At 37.7% G+C, this 16741-nt stretch overlaps 1 protein-coding gene across 1 annotated transcript in view; it reads left to right on the top strand.

The window, feature by feature from the left end:
* MSRA (methionine sulfoxide reductase A) overlaps positions 1 to 16741 on the top strand; it is a 371460-nt gene that overhangs the window by 257095 nt on the left and 97624 nt on the right. The gene's annotated exons all lie outside the window — the stretch shown is intronic.

The raw sequence follows: 16741 nt of genomic DNA on the forward strand, positions 1-16741 counted from the left end.
TTAAAAAATGTTTTATTAAAGTATAGTTGATTTACAAAGTTGTGTTAGTTTCAGGTGTACAGCAAAGTGATTCAGTTATACATATACATATATCCACTCTTTTGAAGATTCTTTTCCCTATAGGTCACTACAGAGAATTGAGTAGAGTTCCCTGAGCTATACAGTAGGTCCTTATTAGTTACATATTTTGTATATAGTAGTTTAAATGAAGTATAGTCTATAAAAAATATTGAATCACTATGCTGTACACCTGAAATTAATATAATATTATAAATCAACTATTATTCAATAAAAATAAGTTTAAAAAGAAAATCTAAAATATTGTAAGAAGAGTGAAAAAAAAAAGTAAATTCCAAGTAGATTACAGACCTAAATGTGAAAACAAAACTACAAAACTTCAAGTAGATAATATCGTTATGATCTTGGGTTTGAGAAGCATTTCTTAAACAAGATACGTAAAGCACTAACCATAAGGGAAACTATTTGATAAATTTAACTATATTAAAATCACAACTTTGGTTCATCAAAAAAATCATAAAGTAAATGTAAGGATAGGAAGATTATATTTGCCAAAGTATTAATATCCAAGATATATAAAAAGTAGATTTTAAAATTATCTCTAGTAGATTTAAAAAATGCAGACCACTGAATAGGAAAATGGACAAAGGACTTGTAATGGTGAGGAAACATGAAATGATAATCTGTGCCATTATTAATCAAGGAAATGCAAATTAAGATCAAATGAGATTTCATTACACACCAAGCATACCGACAAAAAGTGAAAAGTCTGACATTAACAGACTTTAATGAATTGGCAAACATTTAGAGCTCTGACAACTCTCATGAATTGATATGGGTTTATAAATTAATACACCTACTCTGGGAAATGGTTCAACATCTAGTTAAGTTGAGGACATGCAAAGCCAACAAGCCAGCAATTTTATTTCTAGGTATGTACTCAAGAGAAATTTATACATATATAACAGAATGCAGGTCAAGAATGTACTTAGCAGCCCCAAGCTGGTAATGTTCATCAGCAGTAGAATGGATAAATCAGTTATGATCTATTCATACAAAGGGATATTACAAAGCAATGAAAATGAAGAAAATAGAAGAACCTCATGAACATAACAGTAAGTGAAAGATTAAAACCACAGAATAGGGCTTCCCTGGTGGCGCAGTGGTTGAGAGTCCGCCTGCCGATGCAGGGGACATGGGTTCGTGCCCTGGTCCGGGAAGATCCCACATGCCACGGAGCGGCTGGGCCCGTGAGCCATGGCCGCTGAGCCTGCGCTCCACAACGGGAGAGGCCACAACAGTGAGAGGCCCGCGTACCACAAAAAACAAACAAACAAACAAAAAAAACACAACAGAATAACTTCATTGATGTAAATTTCAAAAATAGGTGATTACTGTTACAAAAATCAGGTGTGGGTACTACTGGAGAGAGGGAAGGTATTGTCATCAGTAGGGACACATGGAGGGCCTCCAAGGGTGCTGACAATTCTCTGTTTCTTGATATGAGTGGTGGTTATATGAGCATTCACTTTATAATAAGTATAATAATATTACATATTGCAACATTATATATAGTATGATAGCATTAATGTAAATGCTTTAATAAACTGCATTTATGTTTTATGAACTTTTGTACATTTATGTATCTTTCTGTAATCAGATCTAGAAATTACAAAGGTTAATATATTGATTGCTGTTCCTGTTAATAATATGAGCAATGCCCATGATGAAAGAATAACTTTGTGAATGTGTGTGCATATGCGTGCTTGGTACTGATTCAAATGTAAACATCTTATAAATCTCATTTACATGCATAATGTTCTGTAGGGGAGTACTTTGGCTGACTCATTGCTACAAAACTTTAAGATTTGGATAGGAAATAGTGACATAGAAATTTTAATATTTTGAAAGTTTTCATACATTTTGATGATAATTTGAACATTTCAAGACTCATTATTTGGTCAAACTTGGGAGTTTGTAGCATAAGTGGATATGGAGTCCCAGATATTCTAAGAAAGATATAATAATTTAAAATATTTCCTTTGGCTGGCCAGAAATAGAACTTCTCTTTCATAAAAGCAAAAACTATACTAAGATAAATTTATTTTGCCTTTTAGGAAGACATCACCATATCTTTTCAAAATAATTTATCTATGATTATAGAAGTAATGTTTTTTCGTTACTGAAACTCAAACCCTTCCTTATAGGTACAGCGTGAATATTTGACACCTCTGTTATATAGCAATTTTCTTTTATCTCTTTTGAGATGGCATTGCATTAAAAAATAGAAACAGTATTGTGGAAATGGTAGGGAACACAGAATACTTTCTTTCAGAAGAGAGCCATGTAATATCTTTCATAGTTCACTATTTTCTACTTCAGTTTTTTTGCTTAAGTGATATATAATTTACAAATTGAGATGGTAGTGGATAAGAGCACGGCTTTGCAGTTAGCACTGCAGTTAGCGCTTTGCAGATCCAGCACTGGCCCTGGGCAGGTGCTCAACCTTTCTCTGAGTGTTATTCAGTGTTTTAACTTTAAAATGAGATGTCATTTAAAATGGACAGAATTTAATTTTCAGTCAGGTAATGTGAGATTATTCCATATTAATAAGACTTGTCTCAAACACCTGAGCTAAAGTCCGGGTGTGCCAGGAGGAAGGGTCCCATGGGTGATGATAAGAGGTGCCAGCTGTTGCTTTGAGGGATGCAGGTTCATCTACCTGTTGGAGGACTTCAGAACCCAGTGATGTTTTGCCCCCGTGGAGGCCCTGTTCTCCAGCAGGAGGCAGGAGGTCATCCTTGAAGCAGCACTCCACCAGTGCCACTCATCTGTGGTGGTCTTCCTGTGCCATCTCTGAGGAGGTGGGGTCAGTTTAAGAAGCAAGGAGTAGAGGTGCTGACTCTGTTCATGTATTTGGAATGTTTGAAGTTCTTTTTTTCTTGCTTTTAAAAACATTTTATTTTATTGATGTATAGTTGATTTACAATGCTGTGTTAGTTCCTGGTGTACAGCAAAGTGATTGTTATACATATATATAATAGATTGCATCTGCTAATCCCAAACTCCCAATCCATCCTTCCCCCATGGCCCCTTGGCAACCACCAGTCTGTTCTCTATGTCTGTGAGTCTGTTTCTGTTTCGTAAATAAGTTCATTTGTGTCATATTTTAGATTCCACATATAAGTGATATCATACGGTATTTGTCTTTCTCTTTCTGACTTACTTCACTTAGTATGATAATCTCTAGGTGCATCCATGTTGCTGCGAATGGCATTATTTCATTCTTTCTCTTTGGCTGAGTAGTATTCCGTTGTACATATGTACTACACTTTCTTTATCCATGGAGTGTTTGAAGTTCTGAGTCATTCATTGGTTGTTTCATTATTCATTGAGAGAAATTTTGAAGAAGCAATTAGGAATGTTCAAAATCTAGTAAACAGAGTTATAGCAGCTAAGCCTCTGCTTATGCTAATCTCACAAAGTGAATTAAATACAGTGGAGACGTACCATCCTGAGTGCGACATTTTAGCATGTAGGCCAGTGGTCTTTCTCTGAGAATGGTGGCCCTTGGGCATGTGTAAGCCAGATGCTGACCACAAGAACTTTGATCTCATTAAGAGATCATTATAGCAATTTAATAAAGTCGTCTAATAATACTTTAATAAACATATCTAATAAGAGTTCATCTAGGAACCTCAACAACTAAAGTGATGGAATGTAAGAAACAACATAGCCCTGGAGGTGGGCAGTAAGGTGGCTTGAATGAGAGCAAAACTAGATGAATAGCTTGAAGTCTTAGGTTAGTTTCCCTAGATGCAGAGCATGAGACAGGGATTTAGTACATGTGATTTATTGAGGAAAAAGAAAAGAACCTGTAAGAGAGTGAGGAAAGCAGATTAGGGAAGGGGAAGAAGCTGAGCAAGGGTGTGGCATCAGGTAGCCTGACCTTGGCCTGCTCCACAGCGGAGCCAGGAGAGGGGAGTTATGCAGGTGTGGTCATATGACTTGTTTCACTCAATGAGATATGAGTGAAAGTATGGCTTGGAACTTCTGGGAAGTCTCTTTAAAGATAGAGGAAGTGGGAAGAAGTGTCCTTCTATTTTTCCTTTTTCTAATCTACAACTTGGACGTGACAGTTGTAGCACCAGAAGGCATCTTATGTCCTTGAGAATGAGAGCCATCTGCTAAGGATAGTTGTGTAGAAAGGAGAAATCTGAGTCGCTGGTGACCATGTGCCACCCGACCACCACTAGATCACCTAACTCAGTACCTTTCACTTAAAGTGAAAAAGAAATATAATTCTGTCTTGTTTAAGCCACTGTTACCTTTGTTCTCTGTTAAACTGATTGCAGTGCCTAAGTGGTATGGTGAGATGGGGCTGTACCAATTTTTGAGAGATACGAGACTTTCTGAGAGATATGGTAAGATATTCTAGTCACCAGGAAACATGTGATAACAGCTTTAATGCTTCTTGTTTTCCTACCAAGCTATTAAATAAGAAGGAAAAAATGTGCTTTTCTTGCCTTCTCCATAAAATTGAGAACTTTCTCTCTTTCAAACTATATGCATGTTGATTTTAATTTGTGCTTATGTTCTTCTCTTCTTTGTGGACTTGCAATGTGTAGCTTAAAATGCTATTTTACCAAAAAAGGAGAACGAAGGTATTGTGTTCTCTAATGCAAATCTCTTAAATTTGGGAGTAAAAAGTGAAACCAAACTGGTAACCACTGAAATAAGCAGATGCAAATGAAAATATGAATACCAAAGACCTCTGATACTCTTTTATAACTGTTGGTTTCCACATATCCTAGAGCTTTCACTTTTCACATGTTGCTTCATTTAGCTGCTTTGAATATGTAGGCTTCTATAAGTAATGATATCAAAAGATGTAGTTCATTAATATATAGCAGTGGGTCTCAATTTTGCCCCCTAGGGGACATTTGGCAGTGTATGGAGATATTTTTGGTTGTCACAATAGGGTGGACTCTGCTGGCATCAGAGATGGATAAAATCAAGGGATACTGCTACACATCCAACAATGCGTAGGACTGCCCCTCACAACAAAGAATTACCCAGGCCAAGATGTCAATAGTGCCAAAGTTAAGAAACCCTGATAGGGAATCCTTGGTAGTCATCCTTTTATTTTAACAGTTCAGATGCCCAACGATGTCTTTAAAATCACTTAAATTTCATTTCTAGTATATTAATTAATTTCTTAGCTGCTTCTTCCCCCTTTAAAATAGCCCAAGTACTCTTGTCTCCCTCAGATGACCTAGTTAACACTTTCCCGTGCTGATGCTTTATCATCTCCTGGTATGCAAAAGAGTGACTGAGGCTTATGCTTAACCAAATCACATGGAAGCCCAAATTTCAATGTACCTTCCTGGGGTGCTGGAGCTCATGTCCTTCTACTCCACCATCTTGTCTCCATCCTCTTCCTGGGGTGCCTGGATTAAAAAATCAGGAATTGAACATATTTTATTCTAAATCCAATGGATACTTTGAAGGAAATTTTACTTTACTTGCCTTCACTTTACTTTTCAAAGCCATCTTACTTTAGTGAATATTAATATGCAGAATAACTGATTAATGTGCTGGCTTTTGTAACATTGAAAGGAATAATAAACAAGTCGAAACTCTAAGTCTAGTGTGAAAAATATGAAAATGAGCATGTTTCACAGCAGGGAGTTGCAGCATTATGTCACCTTTCTGCATCTGTCATCTTTCTGCATGATGTTCACTCTGGTCTGAGATGGAAAATCTGAAAAATGATGTCCTTAGGCTTTGTTCACGGGAAGAAGGGTGAAATATTAGGCTTGCAGTACTGGGAACAATGATAGGATTATGGAGTGAAATGACCCACTATTGCAAGGAACTACCAGTTCACTTATTCAACCTACACAGCCAGAGACAGCCAGGAAACATTTGTTAAGCAGCCCTGAATTAGGACTCTGCAGAAGATCCAGGTGTTCATACTAGCTTTATCATCACACACCATGGAGTATTGACTCTAGATCAGGGAAAGGGAAAGAAAAACGTTACTGAAGGATTTTACAGAAAACAAACGTAAAGCTAGGTGACTGCCTGGCTTAAGGCATAAAGGAGACTCAAATGAAACATGGATTACTACAAAATTGAAAACTTGGGTTGCTGGAAGAATGGTGCAGTCAATGGATAGAGATGAGAATGGTGGGGGACAATGAAAGATAGTGAGGTCAAGTTGAGAATCCAGGGACGATGGAGCCTAGATATGTAAACGTCTAACGGGAATGTGGCTCTACATGGCTGATGCCTGGAAGAGAACATGAATCACAAATTCAGACTTGTAAGTTCACAGCATAGAAAAGGAAGTTTCCGTTGGAGGGCACATGGAAGGGAGGGTGACGGACAAAGACCGAGCCCAGGAACATCTGTAGTAAGGAGGATGGTGGGGGGGAAATGGAAAAGCAAATAGACATAAAGTGGTCAAGAAATAGTGAGATTCTGAGGTGAGTACAGTGTTACAAGGCCAAGGGAAAAAGCATTTAAGGAAGGAAGGCTCTGTGAACACTGTTGGATCAGAATGATCGAGAAGAATGAAGATAAAAGGGTAAAAAAAATAGATGAAATTATTTTTTTTGATTAATCATGGTGATTTAAAAAATTTTGTCACCATCTAGATGCTGTTCATATAAATTTTTAATCTGAATTATTTTACGGAAATAAATTTACAGAGTCCATTTGTTAACAGAATAGAACAAACAAAAAATACACCCCAAACCTCCACAAAAACCTTAAGGGAATTTTTTCAGTCTGTCTGTCTGTGTCCCCATACCCATTATTTTAACTATAAATGTTTTTTTTTAATTAGGGTGAGAAGATATTTGGAAAATATTTAGCTCAAAGACTTCTGTTTATGATCAAGAAGGAGTAATAGGGACTGGATTTACTCTCCCACTTGAAATAACTAAAAAAATCAGACGAAACAATGAAACAATGGTTCTCACACAGTAGACATAAGAAAAACAAATAAAGAAGTCCTACAAATGCCCTACCTTATTTCCTGGAGAAAGTTTCTAGGCTGCAAAGCAAGGAGGAGGAACCCAGGCCAAGTCTCACAGTCTCCATGGGTTTAGGAGATGGCACTGAGAGTCCAGGGATGCTGAGGAAGGTGGAATTCACAGAACAGAAGAAGGGAGGAGAGAAACACTCAGAGAGCGGAAATTCCGGGGATCTGCAAGGGGTTCTCTTAAGTAATTGTCTGAGCACTGACCAGCATATGTGTGATTAAACAACCTGAGGCCAGAAAAAGAATCACCTTGAAGAATTAGAGGGAACAATTCCCAGAGCTCACACAGGGTTGGGAATACTGCCCATTCTCATTACCTAGAATGGAAAATATAAAAACTCATTGAACATCAGGTAGAGTACTTCTGAAGGCTTTACCTCATTAGTGGGGCAATTAATGTAGATTAAAAGTTTTTCTGGTCCAAAGTAACAATGCTTGAAAGCAAGAATCAAAAGGATATGTTATTTTTGCAAAGTAGCTTAATCTCTCAGAACAAAGTATATGAATACATAGGTAGGAATAACAAAATATCCAGCACCCAACAAGATAAAATTCACAATTTCTGGCATCCTACAACATGCAGATAAGCAAGAAAATGCTATCTTTAATGAGAAAAATCAATTGATTGAAAATGATATAAACTTGATGCAGATAATGACACTAGCACAGGTTTTAAAGCCATTAAAACTGTATTCAGTAAGTTTAAGAAGCTAGAGGGAAGGTTGAACATGTGAAGTAGAAAGACAAAAAATATAAAAAAGACCCAATCCATCTTCAAGAGATGAGTACTACAATGCCTGAGATTAAAAAATTGAATAATGTCAGAAAAAATCCAAATTTGATAAAGACTATAAAACCACTGCTCCACGAAGCTGAATGAACACCAAACACAAGAAACGCGAAGAAAAACATCACAACACATCATAATCAAATCAGTAAGATAAGTGATAAACAGAAAATTTTAAAAGCAGCCACAGGAAAGAAAAGATAATTTCATACAGGAGAACAAAGATACGAAGATGGCAGATTTCTCAGCAGCAGCAATGCCAGCTAGGAGACAGTGGAGCAATATATTTACTGAAAGAAAAAGAATTGTCATACTGGAGTTCTTTGCCTGGTGAATACACCTTTCAAAAAGAAAGCAAAAATATTTTTTCAGATGTACAAAAGCTGGATGAATTCATCACCAGCTAGAAGGAAATGTTAAAGGAAGTTCTTCAAACAGAAAGAAAGAAAATGATGCCAGCAGGAAATCTGGATCTCCACAAGGAATAAAGAGTACTAGAAAGGTTAACTACATGTTAACTAAATGTAAAGATTTTTAAAGATTTAAATATCTTTAAAAGATAAACCACTGCTTAAAGCAAAAATAATAAGTGTATTTTGAGGGTTATAAGATATGTAGAAGTAAAATGTTAGGCAAAAATAGCACAAAGTCAAAATATGGATCAATGGAACAGGATAGAAAGCCCAGAGATAAACCCATGCAGCTATGGTCACCTGGCCATACCTGGCCAGAATGGAGCAAAGACAGCCTCTTCAATAAATGGTGCTGGGAAAACTGGACAGCTACATGTTAAAGAAGGAAATTAGAACACTCCCTAACACCATATACAAAAATAAACTCAAAATGGATTAAAGACCTAAATGTCAGGTGAGACAGTATAAAAACTCTTAGAGAAAAACATAGGCAGAACACTCATTGACATAAATCGCTGCAAGATCTTTTTTGACCCACCTCCTAGAGTAATGAGAATAAAAACAAAAGTAAATATATGGGACCTAATTAAACTTAAAAGCTTTTGCACAGCAAAGGAAACCATAAACAAGATGAAAAGACGACCCTCAGAATGGGAGAAAATATTTGCAAATGAAGCAACTGACAAAGGATTAATCTCCAAAATATACAAACAGCTCATGCAGCTCAATATCAAAAAAACAAACAACCCAATCCAAAAATGGACAGAAGACCTAAACAGACATTTCTCCAAAGAAAACATACAGATTGCCAACAAACACATGAAAAGATGCTCAACACCACTAATCATTAGAGAAATGCAAATCAAAACTACACTGAGATATCACCTCACACCAGTCAGAATGGCCATCATCACAAAATCTACAAAAAATAATTGCTGGAGAGGGAGTGGAGGAAAGAGAACCCTCTCGCACTGTTGGTGGGAATGTAAATTGATACGGCCACTATGGAGAACAGTATGGAGATTCCTTAAAAAACTAAAAGTAGAACTACCATGTGAGCTAGCAATCCCACTGCTGGGCATACACCCAGAGAAAACCATAATTCAAAAAGACACATGCACCCCAGTGTTCACTGCAGCACTATTTACCATAGCCAGGACATGGAAACAACCTAAATGTCCATCAGCAGAGGAATGGATAAAAAAGATGTGGTACATATATACAATGGAATATTACTCAGCCATAAAAAGTAACAAAATTGGGTCATTTGTAGAGATGTGGATGGACCTAGAGACTGTCATACAGAATGAAGTAAGTCAGAAAGAGAAAAACAAATATCATATATTAATGTATATATGTGGGATCTGAAAAAACTGGTATAGACAATCTTGTTTACAAAGCAGAAATAGAGACACTGAGGTAGAGAACTAACATATGGCTACCGAGGGGGAAGGGAGATGGGATGAATTGGGAGATTGGGATTGACATATATACACTATTGATACTATGTGTAAAATAGATAACTAATGAGAACCTACTGTATAGCCCAGGGAACTATACTCAGTGCTCTGTGGTGACCTAAATGGGAAGGAAATCTAAAAAAGAGGGGATCTATGTATACGTATAGCTGATTCACTTTGCTGTACAGTAGAAACTAACACAACATTGTAAAGCAACTATACTCCAAAAAAAATGTAAAAAAAAAAAAAGAAAAGAAAGTAACAGAGGCAGTACAAAGATGTGGTTAAGAGCAGAGTCCTGGAACCAGACTATGGAGAAATAAAAAATAAAAGCACACAATATATACTATTAAAAAAAATAGCGCAGAGTCTGGGAGGAGAGACTTGTAGTCTTCCACTTTGTAAGTGGAAGAAGGATAGTGTTTTCCAAACATGGCGCTGGAACAATTGTATTTGCAGCAAACAACTACAAATTACCGCCACCACAACAAAACCAAAACAACTTTGATCCATATCTCGCACCATATACAAAACATAAGATGAATCATAGCCCTAAATTTAAAACCTAAAACTCTAAAACATCTAGAGGGAAATATAGGAGAAAATCTTTGTGACTTGGGTTAGGTAAAGATTTTTTTTGATATACCACCAAAAACATGATCCATAAAAGAAAACACTGATAATTCGGACTTCATCAAAAGTAATTTGTCTCTTTGAAAGTCATTGTTAAGAGAATGAAAGACAAGCCACAGATTGGGATAAAATATTTTCAAGTATATATCTGATAAGATATTTGTATCCAGAATATATAAAGAACTCCAAATTCAATAATAAGAGGCAATACAATTTAAAAATGGAAAAAATTGAACACTTTACCAGAGAAGGTGTACAAATGGCAAATTATCACATGAAAAGATACTCAACATTATTAGACATTAAGAAATTCAAATTAAAACCACGATAAGATACTATTACACATATTTTGACAATGGCTAAAATTAAAAGTACTGACCATGACAAGGATTTGTGTGGATACGACAACTGAGCTCTCATACATTGCTGGTAGGGAATGTAAAGTGTTACAACCACTTTGGAAAAAGTTTGGCAGTTTACCAGCCATTCCACTCCCAGGTATTTATCCAGGAGAACTGAAAGCATATGTACATACAAAGACCTGTACGTGAATAATCACAATAGCTTTATTTTAATAGCGAGAGGCTGCAAAGAACCCACATATCCATCAACAGGTCAGTGAGTAAACAAATTTGGCATATCCAATCGATGGAACACTGCTCAGCAATAAAAGGAAGCAACTGTTGATACATACAACAACATGGCTGAGTTACCAAAAAAGAGTACACACGACATGATTCCAATTGTATAAAATTCTAGAAAAATACGCATGACAGAATGTAGATCAGTGTTTGCCTGGGGCTTTAGGATGGGGGCTGGGAGTGGTGAGAAGGGGAGATTTAAAAGGCGTATGAGGAAACTTTTGTAAATGTTCATTATCTTGATTGTGGTGATGATTTCATGGCATATACACGTGTCAAAACTGATCAAATTGTACAGTTTAAATATATACCATTTATGGTATGTCAATTATACCTTAATAAAACTGGTTTTAGAAGGATCTAACCCAAATCCTTACTGATGCTGAATTGAGGCCAGAGAGGTTAAGAGGCATGGATTCTAGATGGATCCATGTTCATCCTAGTGATCACAGCTTGCTTCTCTGCATTCATATGTTTGTTGATACATTCTAGACATTTCCTGAGACTGAGATCAGGCTCAGTGGTCTGTGTTTTAGCTGAATCTCTAGCAAGGTTCCTGAACTCAGCTAGATGTTTAGTAGCTCATTTCTTGACAGGAATTTTTAAATTCTTAAGTAGTATGTTGAAAACTTCTCCTCCTTGAATTTCTGCATTAGAAGTCCCAAGGGGATGGTGGAGATATGTTTATTGAGCTCCTATGTAAGATACCTAGCAAACCAGTGAGGTGTGTATCACCATGCCCACTTTTCCGAACGAGGACACTGAAGCTTAGATGGGTCTAGTACCTCGGCTGAAGTTACACAGTAAACGCAGAGATGGAATTAGAATCCAGAACCATCTCATGGCAAAACTCATGCCAGTTTCTCTGCTTCATGCAGCAGACCACGATCGGGATCCATTTTTTTCCTAGCAACTGGCTGTAGAAGAGAAGAATATAGATTCATCCTGGTGGGAGTCACCCGGTAGCCAACATGGATGGTCCTCTAATGAGATTGCTCCTTGGAAGTTCCCTAACACAGAGTCAGTAATTTCAGACCATTAGGAATATGTCCTTCCTTGCCCTGACGTTCACTATCAGCTGGTGACTCCTGAAATTTCTTAATCACCTCACAACAGCTCACAGTGTGAACTTCCATTTAAAATTTCCATGTTCGGGCATATTTCTCATCTCTCTAGTCTGAATGTATAAAACAGGGCTAGTACCCGAAGATGAGCCAAAGTTTAGAGGGCTACTGAGCAGATGAGAACTCACCCATCTTTTTGCCTCATTATAGGTTAAGCATTTCTCTGTTTTCCAGCATTTTCTCTGGCTCCACTGAGAGAGAGGGACATCTTAGAGCAGTCTCATGGTGGTTTGTCCCTTTCAAATCTTATTTGGAGAAGGTGGATGGAGAAATCTCAAACAGTTGTTAGGTGCCAAGAGGGCAGTTCTTTTCAAGAATGCCCCAAAGCCCAGTCCTCAGTAATCAGTTTAGAGAGTGTTATGGAAGAATTTTAAGCACAAGATGTTGCATCTGAGCCGGTTATTCTCTTTTCACCCCCTACAGCAAGTCTATTGCTTACTTTCCTGGGATGTGAAGACAGCCAAATAATGTTAATAATTTATCCTCCTAGTTTTTCCAAAGCCAAGTGGAAGGCACAGTGAACTTTGCAACACATATTGAATCAATGTGAAAAAGAGCTCTGGATTTTTGATGATTTGGAACCCTATGCTCACCCGGGGTTCCACGGAATTCTGTGGCTCCCTTGAAACTGATCTTTCCATATGTCTCTGGTCCCCCGTGTGTCCTGTCAAGACATCCATGCGGCCTCGTGCTCAACCGACCGGCTTCATTTCCTTCCAGGACAATTGGCAGGACCCAGGCTCATCTCCTCACAGCCCTCTGCGTAGACCAAGCTTCTTCTTATTTCTGGGTCTTGGGCTGGCATGCTCCACTGCCCACCAGATGCACCGCACACACACACTGTGTTCCATAGTCTTTGATTGTTTTGCTGTAACTTCTTGTGCATCAGTCTTGAAAAGAGAAAGTGCTTCCGTGTCAGGTAGATCTAGGTTTAACTCATAAGATGGCATTCACTGTACTAGGATGGGGACCTAGTTGAAAAATGAGACCGTCTTATTTCTGAATCCCAGTATCTAGTACCTTGCCTGATTCAGGGAAAGACGGATGAATGAGTGGAAGGAAGAAAAGAAGGCAGGAAGTCAGAAAGAAGGACTTTAAGAACTTCGTTTTTCAATCATTTTTAATTGTTTTTGTTTCTCTCTACCACCCGCTCTGCAAGTCTTTCTTTCCCCCTTTTTAGTAACCCAGTGGGTGTGAGCTTGAGAGATACAAGATGATGTTAACAGGCTTGATTTTTCTCAAACTTCAGATCAGAGACCAAGCGTGACGACATTGCATTGGAAAGCGCTTCATGGGTAGGAGCAGGGGAAGGAGAATTCACTCAGACAAACCCTTTCTTGGGTTTGTTTTCCATTGAAATGAAGAACTGGGGTGGACATGAGCAGAGTTAAAATTTAACTAGGAAGGTAATTCTGTTAAAGAAAAATGTAATAAACTGTTTAGTTAAAAACTGAACAGTACGTTTCTACACACATAAAATGAATCTGACCCTCTCTTTGGATAATTTATCTGTGAGACCCCTGCTGTGTGAGTATCTGAGATATTAATATAAATAATGCTTTTCTAGGGGAAAAGGGTCACTCCTAAAGTGTCTTGTGTGATGTCATTTGTTATTTTTATTTCAAAGTAGTTGTTCTGAACTGTTCTAAGATTATGAAAAGTTGTAAAAATAAAAGTATTTAACCCCTACATAATTTTTTATAGTCAACAAAGCACTTTACAGGTTCCATCTCATTTGCTCCTCAAACAAACCTATAGGTTAGGCCCTTATAATCCTTGTTCTACAGAAGAGGTTTGAAGCTCAGAAAGATTAGGAAATTTGCATAAAACATGTCAGTGGCAGAGTCAGACCTAAAAACAAGCTCTTGCAGCTCTGAGTCCTAGGCTTCTGACAAGAGATTTAGTAAACAGGTTTTCCTCACATGTGAATTACTGTTTTGTGTTCATTATATAAACCAATAGAGGTTGAAAGAAATGGTGAAAAGTTTAATGATGCTAAACATCTATAAATGCAATGTATTAAAAATAATGAGAACAGAAAAGCCCTAGTTCTATAGGTTTCTCAATCTGCTGAGCATCAAATCGTATTTCCCAGTGAACCATCTGCTTTCAAATTTGAAGCTTCTATCCACTTAATAAGCCCCTTCATTAGTGAACCGAAAGGTACATGCATTGGAATTAACCAAATACACACACGTGTATGTGGATATAGATGTATGGCTTTGGTTTAAGGTATTACACCCTCTCCTCAGGATGAACTGTGATGGAAAAATGCAATCAAAATAACGTTGTCCTTGAGTAGACCGGAGAGTTAATGCCTAGTCCAATATCACTCAAGACTCAGAGAAATCCGAACACAGGCTTTCATGTTTTGTCTCCATCCCCTAGTGTATCTCTTTAACACTTTCTTGTCTTCCTTCCTGGCCAGTCAGGGGTTTAGTCAGAGTGACCAGGAAGAGAGGGTATTGTTTCTGACATGAAGAACTTTTAGTTTTATTAGAACATCCAAGAGGGGATGTGATTAGAAGGTTGAAGCTGTAAATTCAAAATTGAGAGCCTTCTGCCCACAAATGTGACTATAACTGTGTGAATGGCTCCCATCTTTCCAATGGACGGTTAGTTTGGGTTCGTACAATGGGAGAGGTGCAGTGAGTCTGGGGTAGGGCTGTGGGTAATGCCCACGAAGTTACTCCTCTTTAAAGCTGTCCACAGTGTGTTGGCGACAGCCCAGACCTGCACAAGAAGACAGGGACAACAGTGGGAGGAGCCATATCAGTATTACAGTGTTACAGTGAACAGGCGATCAAGTTAGAATGTAGAATCGAGGGATCATGGCTTCAGGGAAGGGCCCATAAATCCCCATCCCCGATTACAGTAGTAGTATGAACTCTAATTGTATAAAGGATGCATGGATTATTTTTTATAGAAATTCATTGCCTTATATACTTGCCCAGAATGACAGCCATGTGCATCTTTTCTGCCCAACCACACAATTGTGTGAAGTTTTCCAGATGTTTCTACCCCTTAGGTTGTCCTGTCACTACAAAAGCAGCTCTAAAAAATCAATGTAAACTTAAGGGTTTCATTGTATAATCCTTATACCAGATGATTTGTGAAAATATGATCCGTGAAAGAGCGCACTGTTAAACCATATCCTTGGAGTGATTCTTAATTATTCCCACTCTGTTTTCTAAAAAGCCAATTTTTATCTGTAAGTAACAATTTTCCATGATCCTATGATAATTCAGAGACCTCCAAGTAAACACACAGATATTAGTCTTCAGTGTACAAGGCGTATGTAATCTTAGTAAAACTTATTGAAAAATATAAATAAATCATACCTGCAGGTTCTCTTTTACTCACATACTAATTTCTCTTTCAAAAAAAGAAAACTTGAAATAGATTTAAACAACTACACATGGAGACAGTGTTTTTCGGCATCTTGTTCTGAATGGAGAGGGGTCTGACTTGATCAAAAATCAGCCATCCGGCAATATTTTTTCTTCGTGGAGAATGTTTCAGAAGGAACAGTGATGCAACCGTCTTGCCATTATGCAAATGCATGTTAGGACAAAAGGATGGGAAGTAGTCATACGGGAAAAGCACTACTTGGAAGGAGGGAAAATTGAAAACAAAGAACATTCTGGAATGTATATTTATCCAGTCTCTTACCCTCCACTAGAATGTGAGCTCTGTGAAGGCAGGGTTTTCTTTCATTCACTGCTATATCTTCAGCATCTGAAAAAGTACTCAGCATGTATTAGGTGCTTAATAAATAATATTTATAATACATACTGTATACTGTAAATAATACTTATATATTGTACACCATAAGACTACTACTATAATACTTAAATGAGTATATAACTTAGAAATGAAATAGATATACTAATTTGGTATTAATCAATGCTTATTGGAGTCATGGGCTGGTTTATTTTTGTTATATAATATTAAATTAATATTTTGATGTCATTATTGGTATTGGCTCTTTAAGCCGCGTGGTTCCTGGTCCCCATGTGACCTTTGTGCATTGAGGAGAGGAGGGGACTCTGAAGGTGGGACAATGGCATTTCTAGGAAGTCAGCTAGGCTGGGGGCTTGAAAATATGGAACTGTTTGTTTTGGAAAGTCGCATCTTTTACTGGAGGAGTTTGGGGGCACTTGTTAAAACTGAAACTGATGCTTGAATGATGCAGTAAACATGTGTGAAGTTCATTTTACAACAACATGGGGATCTGTAGGGGATCTATGGCAGGCCTGTGGCTGTTTAACTTGGGGACTCTATCATTCAGTTAGAAATTGACCAGCATCTACACTTTAGCTGCTGTGACAGGGTGGAAAGTATGCTGGGCTGATTTTAAGTGCTAGGTTTTTCTTTGATTAGGTGCATGACCTTAGGCAAACTCTTTAAACTCTCTGAGCATCAGTCACTTTGTCATTTATTAGGCAACTCCTGTGTGCAAAGCACTAGGCCAGGCACTTCCACGTATATTATTCCATTTCCTTATCTGCCAGTCGAGGGACGGTAACACCTGCCACACAGAATGTCTCATTAGGATCCAAGGAAACAGTGTGTATCACAATGCTTTGCAAGCGATACATGGTTATGACTTAA

Source organism: Leucopleurus acutus (genome assembly GCF_964270905.1).
Source record: "Leucopleurus acutus genome assembly, chromosome: 7".
Taxonomy (NCBI): Eukaryota; Metazoa; Chordata; class Mammalia; order Artiodactyla; family Delphinidae; genus Leucopleurus; species Leucopleurus acutus.